This window comes from Hibiscus syriacus, unplaced genomic scaffold (genome assembly GCF_006381635.1).
Source record: "Hibiscus syriacus cultivar Baekdansim isolate YM2019G1 unplaced genomic scaffold, ASM638163v2 tig00110895_pilon, whole genome shotgun sequence".
NCBI lineage: Eukaryota > Viridiplantae > Streptophyta > Magnoliopsida > Malvales > Malvaceae > Hibiscus > Hibiscus syriacus.
In genome coordinates this window covers 40,405-52,958 of record NW_024062903.1, presented here as the reverse complement: position 1 = coordinate 52,958, position 12,554 = coordinate 40,405, and the positions used below count along the sequence as shown (strand labels likewise).

At 35.3% G+C, this 12,554-nt stretch overlaps 1 pseudogene; it reads right to left on the bottom strand.

Annotated features, from left to right (window-relative positions):
- Window positions 1-827: 827 nt before the first annotated feature.
- LOC120145996 lies at window positions 828-9,625 on the bottom strand (annotated as a pseudogene).
- Window positions 9,626-12,554: the final 2,929 nt, after the last annotated feature.

Genomic DNA, 12,554 nt, shown 5'->3' with positions numbered 1-12,554 from the left:
ACTCGATTATTCTGTCCTCCTCTTGATTTATTCTCTTAGTATTACTACAAAAGTATTTTCGTAACATCAGTTTATGGAAAGACAGATACTTTTCCATTTCCATAGGAATAAGTCACCAATCAGAATGACATTAATAATCCTCACCATCTCCAACTGCATCCATCTCTTTATCTGTCATGCCATCAGGATGTTTAAATTCCCGCACAGGCTGAACAATTTTGAAGCAAATAAAACATTTATTCACACAGCGCATCTTTACCTACACCATTCTTGGCCAAGCACATCAAATAAATATAAAAACTTTAAGCAATCGAGAGGATTCAGCCTACACCTCTTATTGAAGAATGTACAGTACGGATAAGAGCCAAGAAGTAAAAAATAGTTAGACAGTTAAATTGATCCCTTGAGTGTTTCGATTGATGCATCAATATAAAATACTAAACAAAAGAAGCATCGAACAATATGAACAACTAGAGTAAATTTCACTTAATAAAAAGCTATGCAGAACAACCCTTCACATGACAGCATAAGTTGGCATACCTTAATATCTCTCAGCTTCAAACAGTGTGTAGCAATAGTCACCTCTCCAGCTTTCTCAAATGCTAAGATATCTTCCTGAGACATGGCTTTAACTTCCTTGGCAACAGCTCCCATAGATTTCCCTAGTCTCTTACCTAATACGCTGCAAGATATAATAGAGTAAGCAAATAATAGAGTAAGCAAATAATAAGGTTTTGAACCTAGTTGGATACCCTCCCCAGCTCCTCTCAATTGAATGGAAAGGGCAGTGGAGAATAAAAGGGCTGACAAAATAACAAGTTCCATACCCAAAATCAGGCTCTGCACGTACAGATGCATACTTCAAAGTGTCTTTACATGTAACAAGAGACCTTATATTGAGCTCCTCCAGTACATACTACATGAAGAGAACATGGAGGAAAAGACGAGAAAATCATATACAAGAAAAACATGGAAAATATTGACAATGCACTAAATTTTAGTTTCAAGATCAGCACACCAAGGAGAAAGAAATAATTGAGAAGGGAGTCGAATGAATAACAAAGAGAGAACAAGTAGAACAACAGGAATTTACTAAATTAAGAAAAAAAAAACTGAAGATTCCACACTGCTCACGCACCTCTCTTAATCTGCCAGCTATGTCATCAAGAAAGTCCTCATCTGGGTGAACAACTATTTTTTTTTTTGATAGAAGTTAGGCCTCATTAAAACCCCCTTCATATCCTTCATGTTATATCAGTAACATGAAGGAAATCGGAAGGAGGACAAGAGCACCTCTGAATTTTATTACCCTGAAACATAACGTACAACCAATTCGTAGTCATAGATTGAAAAGAGTACCAATCAAAACTATAATCCTCTTAAATTAGTCTCTAGGAAATAAACAGTCAAAAAGTGCAATAAATTTCGATGAGCTTCGTTTCCAACTTATTGAGCAGGCTGTGCCTGTGCATGCTCAAGAAGCTGGTTGACTAGCTTGTAAGTCCGTCCTTGGAGAGCCTTGGTGTGGTCTATCAAATGCTCATAAACGTTGGGCTTATATGAGACTACAGAAAGAGCAGAAACATATATGAGAAATATCAGCAAGAGACAGCTTATAAGCAGACCTCAGAGGTGTTTTGAGAGGCTTGATGTGACGCTCACGAATGTTGCGGGCAAGATCAATTATCTTCATCATCCTTGTCACACTTTCTTCAATTCGATCCCCCCTCTTAAGACACCAATGACATTCAATTCAGTAAAATTTATAGTAGAATGAAACTTCATAATTAAGAAAATAAACCATTAATGAACTATACCAATGACAGACCAGCCTATGTTAGCAAAATTACAACAAAAATGAACAATACCTTTCCTTCTTCCTGAGGAAATCTACAATAATGGATGCTTTCCTCTGCTCCATCACCGACTTTTCTCATGTTTTGATAAAGAACCTCAGTGAAGAACGGTGTAAAGGGAGCCATAACCTTACATGAAGTTAGAAGCACCTAAAACCATTGTACAAAGTTCTAACCATGTAAATAGTTATACGATCATTACTGAATGCATAATAACAGATTAGAAGCAATAAATTGCCGATAAGAAAATGAAACGATAGTACATACATTATAAAGTGTGGAGAGTGCCATACGGCAGTCTTCCTCTCCAGAACGGCCTTTCAGTCTCTTACGGTTGAATCTCACATATATATTTGTGAGGTTGTCAAGAAACTTCAAAAGATATGGAACCACCTAAAAATGTATATACTTATTCTTTTCAGTTTTACAGAGTGATATAATAGATGTACAAGAAACTAATGCATAGCATCTACTGAAAGAAGGTAATCTCAAATGTGCTATGGTAGTTTTACAGAGTGATATAATAGATGTACGAGAAACTAATGCATAGCATCTAATGTATATACACATTCTTTTCAGTTTTTCAGTTGCTAAACTGATGCCAACACTGAATGCTAAAAGTGGGAAATCTATATCAAACCCCAGATATATGTTGCCAAAATTTCTAAATTGACTTTAGTATTAAATTCAATGTGTCTCATATTGATATATACGCAAGGAAATTCCAAGAGGTTATGTTGGTTTATAGACAGAACCGTATAAAGTCGATAAGCATCCATTTCCTCTCGAACAAAGTGAACAAGACTTTGAGTTGCAGAATTTATCCATTGATCAAGCACATTAGATGACATCTGAAGAACAGTGACAGCAATAGGAACAAATGGGGCAGAACCCTCATGCTCGAGTCTTTTAGCATTTTGAACAAGAAACCTATACGCATTATACCAAGGGAGGAAGACATCTTTGACCTGGGAAGATATCAAGGGATTAAGAAAATAAATGTCAGAAATATGCAACAGAACACCAAAAACTAACTATAAGGAAACAATAAGATGATAAAAAAATATCTTCTCAGAAGCAAGAGCTGGTACATAGCAGGCAACAAACAGAAAATACTCGCAACACGAAAAACTCCTTCCTTTTTAAAACGTAAGGTCTCAGCCCGAACAACCGGGGAGTTCATAAGGTACAACCGTACAGCATCCTATAAGATCAAGACAAGATTCAAGACGTGAATAATGGAAAAAAGTTCATGTAACTAATATATATATATAGAGAGAGAGAGAGAGACTGAAAAAGAGAATTGAGAAAATAGCCTGAATATAGTGAACAATTTTTTAAAAATAAATATATACAGATAATGACTTACAGAGCCATAGTCATTAATGACTTCCGTGGGTTAAGGATAATTTTTCAACCTTTTACTCATCTTCTTTCCGTCGTCAGCAAGGACAAGCCCAGTGCAAATGAGATTTCTAAATGCAGGTTTCCCAAATAAAGCAGTTGACAACACCATGAGAGTGTAAAACCTTCATAACCATCAAGCTACGAACATTGGAAGGAGGAAAAGAGTACTTCAAAAATTTATTACTAAAATTACCAAGTACATAAAGACTTTACCCAATCTTACAAAATTACCCGTGTCCAACACTTGGATATTTTATAATTAGAAAAACGTAGAAAAATCTAGCCATATCCGAGCACCCGACACTTAAACCTGAGTCCATGTAACATAGAGGAAAACGATAACTAAAATGAGAAAAATTAACTGGATGAGATGGCAATCTAAACTCCAAAATTGTTACATCTACCCTCACACAACATCCAATAAAGAAAAATTAAAGGGTTATAAGACAATGGAAAATGCTTCGGCATTAATCATGCATGTCAAAAAAATTAAACAAAAAAGAAAATTCAGCAACTCAATGCTCATTTGGTTTGCAAAATGGTCAAAATGCATAAGATCAACTCAATCCACATGTACTCTAAAATCTAGGAATAATGAATAACAGTAGGGAACAAACCATCCACGAGTTTGATCTAGTCCTTCGGCCACAAAGTGCCCAGGGAAATTTTTCTCAAAAAGTTCAATGTTCTCAAACGGATAGTGGATGTAAGCATAAGGCATTGATCCACTCTCAAACCAACAATCAAATACCTGCAAAAATAATTCAGCATAATTAACTATAGAAAAGACTGATGCTAACGCATAAAGACAAAAAAGCAATAGGAACTAAGAAATGAAGGTGTTTAGCAGAAGCTGCATCTAAAAATTACTAACTCCAATAATATGCAGTCAGCTCAAAATTAAAATTGATCAACTTGATGAGGTTGGATACTAGATCAGTATTCACCAACATAGAATCTGATAGTTACTAATAATAAATAACAGCTCTTTGCATAAAAATAACCTAAACTGAGTAACCTTACATCATCTATACGTCGTAGCACACCGAACTCTGGACCACGGGAAGAAGGTATAGTGATATGATCAATCTTGTCACGATGGAGATCAAAGACCTGAAATAATAAATTGAATTATACACCAACCCACAAATTGCTTAGCCAAATATTTTCAATAGCAAAATAAATATAGAAACTATAATACTTCCAAGAGACTTAAACGGAGAAAAAATTAAGGTGGTGCCACGAGTAGGCAAAGTGAAACAAACTGAGGATCATCATCCATTTAGAATTTCAGAAAATGCTTGAAACTAACCACATAATAAGGAATCCGTAATTGGCACATATATACTGCTAAAGGCACAGGGATCAATAAACAAAATAATAGATTTCTCTTTCTATTAAAGGATTTAGTTAAGGTCTTAACTTGTCAAGACTGCACTTAAGCAGAACCAATTCCCATTGTATGTCAAATAAATAAAATGGTAAGTACAGAAGCAGGAAAGTTTTAAATCTATCATGACAATCCCCAGCCAAGGAGAAAAGGAGGACCAAATGTGGAAAGAAAAGGGACAAAAATAAATAGATAGAGGCCAGCAACACCTACCTTCCTAAAGAATAACATCTTAGACATGTTAAAAGTGAGAAGAAAAGAAAGCCAAACCTTATCCCCAGAAAGCTTTTCAAGTTTTTCCACCGAATCCATGACTATTTCTTCCTCACCATCTTCACTAATCCACACAGGGATTGGAGTGCCCCAAAATCTACTACGACTAATAGCCCAGTCTCTTGCATTTTCCAGCCAATTGTGAAAACGTTTATCCTGTAAAATGACAAGAAGCACTAAAGAAGGTCACATTCTAAAACAAACATGAATACAAGATAAATATTTAATCTGCCTCTGAGGCAAATTTAAGCTTTTCATTGAGCTAAATCCAGACCCATGCAAACAAAATGAATACACCAGACCAATTGAACAAACTTCAAGTAAAAAGAAGAATATTAACAGACATTTAATAGGGTCATCTAACCTTCACATAACCAGGTACCAGTAAGTCTGTTTGTTGTTGTCAATTAATTGCTCTTTCAGTTCTTCAACCTTCACAAACCTATAATATGATACAGGACTTTACTAGAATAGAGCAGAAAACGAAAAGAAAGAAGCAAGAGCATAATTTCCAGTCCCTGTACATAAAGATATCAATAGTTGCCTATAGATAAATACACAATGTAGAAACAAGCAAAAAATTAGTTAATTAATGACCACCGCATGAGTTTTCTGGTGCAAAGCAAACTTTAAATGCCTTCCGCAAAATAAAGTATGTGGAACTTATGCAACAAAAGTTGTAAATCATTTCAATAACTACAGAACTTTTTCCAAGCCAGTGATTAACTTTAAATGATTTCTTCGCTCCACATGTCTCAATTTAGACCATCTTCCCTGTTCAGCAGAAAACCTTGTCACGTGAAGAAAGGCAAAAATGCAAAATCCATAAATCATCAAAGCCTGCAGCCTACTTGCCCATTCCATGTAGAAACAAAATGCTTACACCAGCTCAAAATTGTTTATATATGCACACACTGACATAACTCAAAAGCCACTCATAGGATAAGCTTCTATTTCTGGAAACTGCAATTCAAGTTAAAAGAACTTGTGATGACCATGTTTACAGCACACAAAATTCAACTATCATGAACTTAATTTGATGAACATTTGTCAACTAATGCTCCTCAAGGGATTTACAAGAACATATAGCATGTCTCTATGATTCCAAAAAAATCAGGTCAACCAATAGGGCGCATGTAAAGCTAGCATCAACAGGATGATAATTAAACGAGCCAACAACAGAAATTAATATACAAGTTGATTTTGCAAAAAAAAAAATTATTAAAGTAAAGGCATGACAAAACAGTCATTAGAGGAATATAGCTTAAACTTTTATTTAGCGAAGCTGTAAACTAGGGTTCTTATTCTTTCTGAATAAGAGTGAATCAAACATACCAGCTTGGAAGAGCTCTATAAATAAGAGGTGTATCAGATCTCGGACAAAAAGGGTAGTCATGTGTAAAGGTTCCATACTTAACAAGCCTGCCTTTAGCCTGAGAAATAAAGGATGAGATAGGTAAGTTATGGAGAAAGAAAAATGCATAAAACCTAGTAAGAAACAAATCTTAGGAAATGTCAACAAGACTCTTAGTACAACCATCAACACTAGCTTTATATGTGCATCAGAAGCCATGGATTCAACATAAGGTCTTATATGACACTATCAACAAACATAGGAGCTCCAAAAAGGGTTATAAACAATTATCTTAGGTTGTCATAGATGCTCCACGGTTTTCCTCTTTCTTTTAGTAATTATGGTGTCAAAATCATGTTTAGCCAAACAAAACACAAAATTTTGCATCAATCTGACCTTCACTACTTCAATGATAGCCTTATCAGCATCCTTATATGACACTATCAACAAACATAGGAGCTCCGAAAAGGGTTATAAACAATTATCTTAAGTTGTCGTAGATCTCCACGGTTTTCCTCCTTTTAGTAATTATGGTGTCAAAATCATGTTTGCCAAACAAAAACACAAAATTTTGCATCAATCTGACCTTCACTACTTCAATGATAGCCTTATCAGCATCCTTAACATAGTGCCCACTAAAATCAGCAATTTTCCCAGTAAAGCAACCATCATCATCAACTGCTACAATCAGATTCTCATCCCACATGCCAAAAATTAATAAATAAATGGTAAAAGAAGTAAAAAGAAGGGTGATATTAATCTGAGAGTTAAAACATAAAAAAGCATGGAAATTAATTCAATTCACATAAAAGTGCAAACAAATATGGTGAATAAAAGAAATGAACCTTATTGTAGGATTCCCGAAGAATTCTGCAATTTCTTTCGGAAGCAAATGTTATGAACCCATCTCTCATGTTCCATGGACAACCAGAGCATAAATTTCATAACAGAAAAGTATTAATTTTGCAAAAACCATCAAGCAAGAACATTACCGAGGCATGAACGCCAAATGAAAATTTTGAAATATGTATCAACTTATACATCAAAATATAAGACTAAACAATCATAATAGCTGGAGGAAATCCACTCAGACAAAGTACTTAAGAGCAAACCTTATTGATTATTTGATTTTTAGTACAAACACGGTAATCATCTTCACCAAATGCAGGAGCACAGTGTACAATTCCAGTACCGCTATCATCTTTCACATAGTTGTCAGCTATTACCCTAAAAGCAACATCTGAAAACTCCAAGTAGTTGAACAATGGTTCATACCTGCAACACATGTTCCCTCTTAGTATCCTACTACAAAGAAGCTGCATTGGCTCAAACCAATTTAAATACCACAAAAGACAGTAATGAACTTTAATGTTCTCTAGAACATTAGAACTGGAAGCCAAATATCGATCGCCGGCTCTGCAGCTTTTATATATTCCACTTAATGCTGCACATGCTGCATTTCATTCCTACTTGTGAAGACCAATTGCTGTATAATATAGAATACTAGAGATCACCCAGACAGGGATCCTTAACGCATGAACCAAGGTGCCTAAAGCTAGATATCACCGCTTAATAATTCCCAAAAGAACTGCTTGGATGCAGACCATACAAAGTTCTTTTATAGTCAGCTACAACCAAAAACAGAACTATAAGTATGAATACTCACTTTTTCCCCACTAATGAAGCCCCAGAAAATTTTTCTAAGACCTCAAAGGAATCAGCTGCAGAATCTTTAGTCTTTTCACCAGAAGTTCCTTTGCTCTTAGATTTCTTGGAACCACCAGAAGATTCATTAGATGAATTTGACTTTGGTTTCTCAGTTGGAAGCTCAGACAACCTTGACTCAGCAACCACGTAGATTTTTCCAGAGTACTTACTGCGAACCTGAAATATAATTACAAAACCCATGTCTTTAGGAAGAAAGTCATATCTACGTCCTGCGTGCAGGCATGCCTTAAAAATAAAAGAAGATGCAACTATTTATGCCACATGCATCAACCAAGAAAGTGCTAGGAAAAGGAAAAACTATTCATGCACTTCAGTATTATGATCCCACTCCTTTTGTAAAAGCTCCATCTATTTGAATGGAAAGGCTATTTAAAAACTTCAGTGATAAAACATAAATTAAGCAATTATGAAAATTCATGATGAAGCAGCTGATTTTCCAGGACAGGAGTGAATCAAATAACAAAGTTACAAGCAGTACACAGCATCATGTATAAACTAAAACTAAGAGTATGCATTGATTAAACCCAAAATTATGTAGATATGACATGATAAAAACAGCTCGACCATCTTGAGCTGATGACCTAAATAGATAACAAGTGGAAGGCAATATACCTTCACATAGACAAAATTTGCGTTGACACAGAGTGCAAGATTACTGGGAAGGGTCCATGGGGTTGTCGTCCAAGCCACAAAAGCAGCATTATTTGGATCACCAACTATGGGGAAAGCCACCATTATTGCAGGATCAGACACAGACTGCACATTCAAGAGCCCGTTGGGTTAAAAGAGGTGAAAACAGAATTTGTATTGAACTTGGAACATTTCTGAAAGGTCATCAGAGAACTAATAGACCAAATTGTCATAGGAACTCAAGTAAGAATAACTAGAGAGAGATTAAAACGAAGTAAGATACCTTGTAGTTCTCTTTTTTATCGACTTCATTATTAGATAGCGGGGTCTTGCACCCGGTACTATAAGGCATGACCTACAGGACAACAACCTTGTTAATAAAGAAACTGTAATGGAAAGCAAAAGCAAGGAAAAAATGGAATGTAATTCTAAACAGACCTTAAATGCTTTATAGGTGAGTTTCTTTTTATACAGCTCGGAAAAGACCCACCACACAGACTCCATGTACTTCATATCCATAGTCTTATAACCATTCTTGAAATCAATCCAACGCCCAGACCTCGTAACGGTCTTCTCCCAAACCTCGGAACACTGAATGACAAAATTCCGACACTCCTCGTTGTACTTATCAATTCCCATGTCGACAATCTGATCACGGCGCTTAATTTCGAGCTTCTCGTCAACCTTTTGCTCTACAGGGATACCATGGCAGTCCCAACCGAAGCGACGGATGACATGGTGACCGGTCATTGACTTGTAGCGAGTGAAGATGTCTTTTATGGTCCCAATAAGGACGTGACCGTAATGAGGCTCTCCAGAGGCGAAGGGCGGGCCGTCGTAAAAGACGTATTCGGGCATGTTTTCAGTGCGATCTAGCTGACCCTTAAAAGCATATGTTTGAGACCAGTACGAGAGTATGCGCTCCTCTTCGGAAGGGAAGCAGAACTCCTTTCCCTCGCACACCTCCTCCATGTAATTATTCTTCTTTGAAAGCAGAACTCGTTGTTTTTCTTTTTCTTTGAAAGCTTAGGATGGAGGTGGGGACCAAATGGAGAGAAAAAGACGGGAAACAAATTTTTGCCCCTCAAATACTTGTTCAACACGTTTTATAAAGAAAATGAGGTTGGTTTATATATATTTGGGTAAATTACATAATTTCTCATTGAACTATATTCTCTCTCCTATTTTTCTTACCTAACTTTAAATTTGATCAATTTGGTCACTGCACTTTACAATCGAATCATTTTACTCACTAGACCGTTTTCTCTCTAACAGTTGATGATGTGGCATTTTTTATTACTTAATATAAAATAATTAATAAAATAAAATAAAAACATAAGGTGGTCATGCCATCGTCGACCGCCGTAGATGGTAAATTACACCATGAGTCATTAAACTTTACTGAGCGAGCAAAATAATTAAATCTGTAAAATTTATTGAGCAAATTGATCAAATTGAAAGTTGAGTGAGGAAAAATAGGAGAGAGATTAAGTTTAGTGAGAAATAGTATAATTTATCCAATGTATTTATGGATATTATTTAAAAGAGTTAAAAAATGTTTTCGTAAATATCATTAAATTAAAGGTATGGTATTGTTGGATATAATTTAAAAAAGTTAAAAATCTTTTTCATAAATATTATTTAAAAATATGTATTCTAAAAATTTAAAATCAACAAAAATAAATTACATTTAATTATTCATAATTTCTTTAATTCGTGAATTCTAAACAATTCAAACATTATATTTTGGATCAATTTTTTAATTTTATTTAACCAATTCCTTTTCTAATAAATTCCCAAATGTACTTTAATTCTTTCTAATAAATTTTTTTAATAAAAATATATTGGTTGATACTTTTTTAATATATTGATAATATATATATATATATGTCACGGCCATCTTTCGGTTGGGTCTGGAATTGGGCTTCGACGTGAATGAATTGGGTTAGAGTCGCCACCGACCACTTTAAAACGAATTTAGGTGGGTCGAACACCATCTTACCTGATATGCGTTGTACCAGAAACGTGTCGGGTTCGGAAGTCGGTTACGGTCAAGGAAGGATTAGCACCCTTGAACCGTCCTTTCGGTACTAATTAATTTTCCGGTTGCCTTTAATTGCGAAAATTTGAAATTTAAATTAAAAATTTAAAAACCCGATTCGAGTTACTTACCTCTGATTAGTTGAAATTTCTACTAAAAAATAAGATAAAATAAAAGTAAATATGCAAAAAGGAAAAAGAAAAAGAAATGTTAGTATAATAACTATAAAATTAAAGAAAATAGACAAATAAATATAAATGAAATTTAGTAAAATAATAATAATAATAATAATGAAAATATAAAAAAATTAAAAAAATTAATAAATAATTAAATTAACCAAGAAATATGAAAGACTAAATGATAATTAAACTAAATGTAACATAGTGACTAAAAAAAGATAAATCATAAGGTAAAATTCGAAAATCAACCCAAAATACCAAACAGACAAAAATAATGACTAAAACGCAACTATTATAGAATTAAGAGATGGAAATAAGGAAAAAACTGCATTAGTGACCTTGATGGAAATGTACAAAGTCTAGAGGGCCTTGAGAAGATTTTACCCATAATATTTGAAGGACCAATGGGAGAATTTACCCAAAGCTATTGGTCACGTGGGCTTCCCAAGATTAAATGAATCAAGCTATTAAAACATGGTTCCCTTTCTGCTTTGTTATTTCTCCATTCATTCTCTCTTTTTTGCTTCTCTATTCCTTCTCTCTTTTCTGCTTCTGGAGACATTCTTGTTGGTCAAAGTTCAATAGCACTTTGTCCCCATTAGATTCATCATCATCGAAGTCGAAATTCCAAACATTAGAGACCTCGGATCGCCAGGCGGCCTTCTCCAACCTTGTTCTTCAACTAGTTCGAATTTATGGTATTTTACTCTCTGGAATATCTCTCTTGGAAATGGTCCATGCAAGCTACAAGAACTGAGACGCAAGAAATCAAATTTGAAAGCCGAGCAAGGAATTTCGAAACCACAACATATAAGTTATTCTCCTGTATGTCAAGCTCGGTCAAATTCACTGCAAGGAACTCCAAGCTTTGGTCGCTGATTTCGGGTTCAGTGGCGTGTGTGTGAAATTTTTTAGCTCAGTTGGCCACTGTTTCGAAAGAGAGATGATTAACATAGTGTTTTGAGCTTCCCCCCTTTGTATGTGATTTTGCATCGCTTAAATAGCCTAAGGATTAGCTATTTTTAGAGTTTCCTATTGAAGCTAAAATGTTTATTTTGATTGGTTGTCCTTGTTTGCTGCCGAGAATATCGGGGATGGCAGTATCGACTTGAGGATTGAGGACTCTTCAGGTGAGGGATGTGGCACTCGAAGCGGTTGCAGTGAAAATTTAGTGTCTACAGCTGCCCCTCTTTGTCATTTTTCGTGGAACGAAAAAATAGGGCAAAGATAAAAGGACACAAATTTTCGTTCGGTACACATAGGCTTGTGAACAAGCCTGCTCATGTGAGAGTTCTTGACTCCACCATGTGGTTGATAGACCTTCAAGCTTAATGAAATCGAACTCGAAAAGTCTTCGTTGACAAGTAGTTTTTCTCGACTTTATGTTATGCTGTCAAAAAACGGTTCTTTGTCACTAAGGCACGGCTAACCCAGATCTTCTTCTCGACTTGAAAACCTCGACTGCAACGACAAGTAGTGTGAATGATGTGTCATCGAGTTGATTGGAATCGAACTCGACAATTTTATTGACAGATAGCCCTTCTTGCCTTGAACTATTCTGTAAGCTTGATTTGCCTCTAAGTTGAATATAATCGAACTCGAAGGTCTTTAGCAAATAGCCCTTCTCGACTTAAGCTATGCTGCAAATAATGTGCCTTGGAGCTGAGCGTAGTCGAACTCGAAGGTCTTTGGTCAC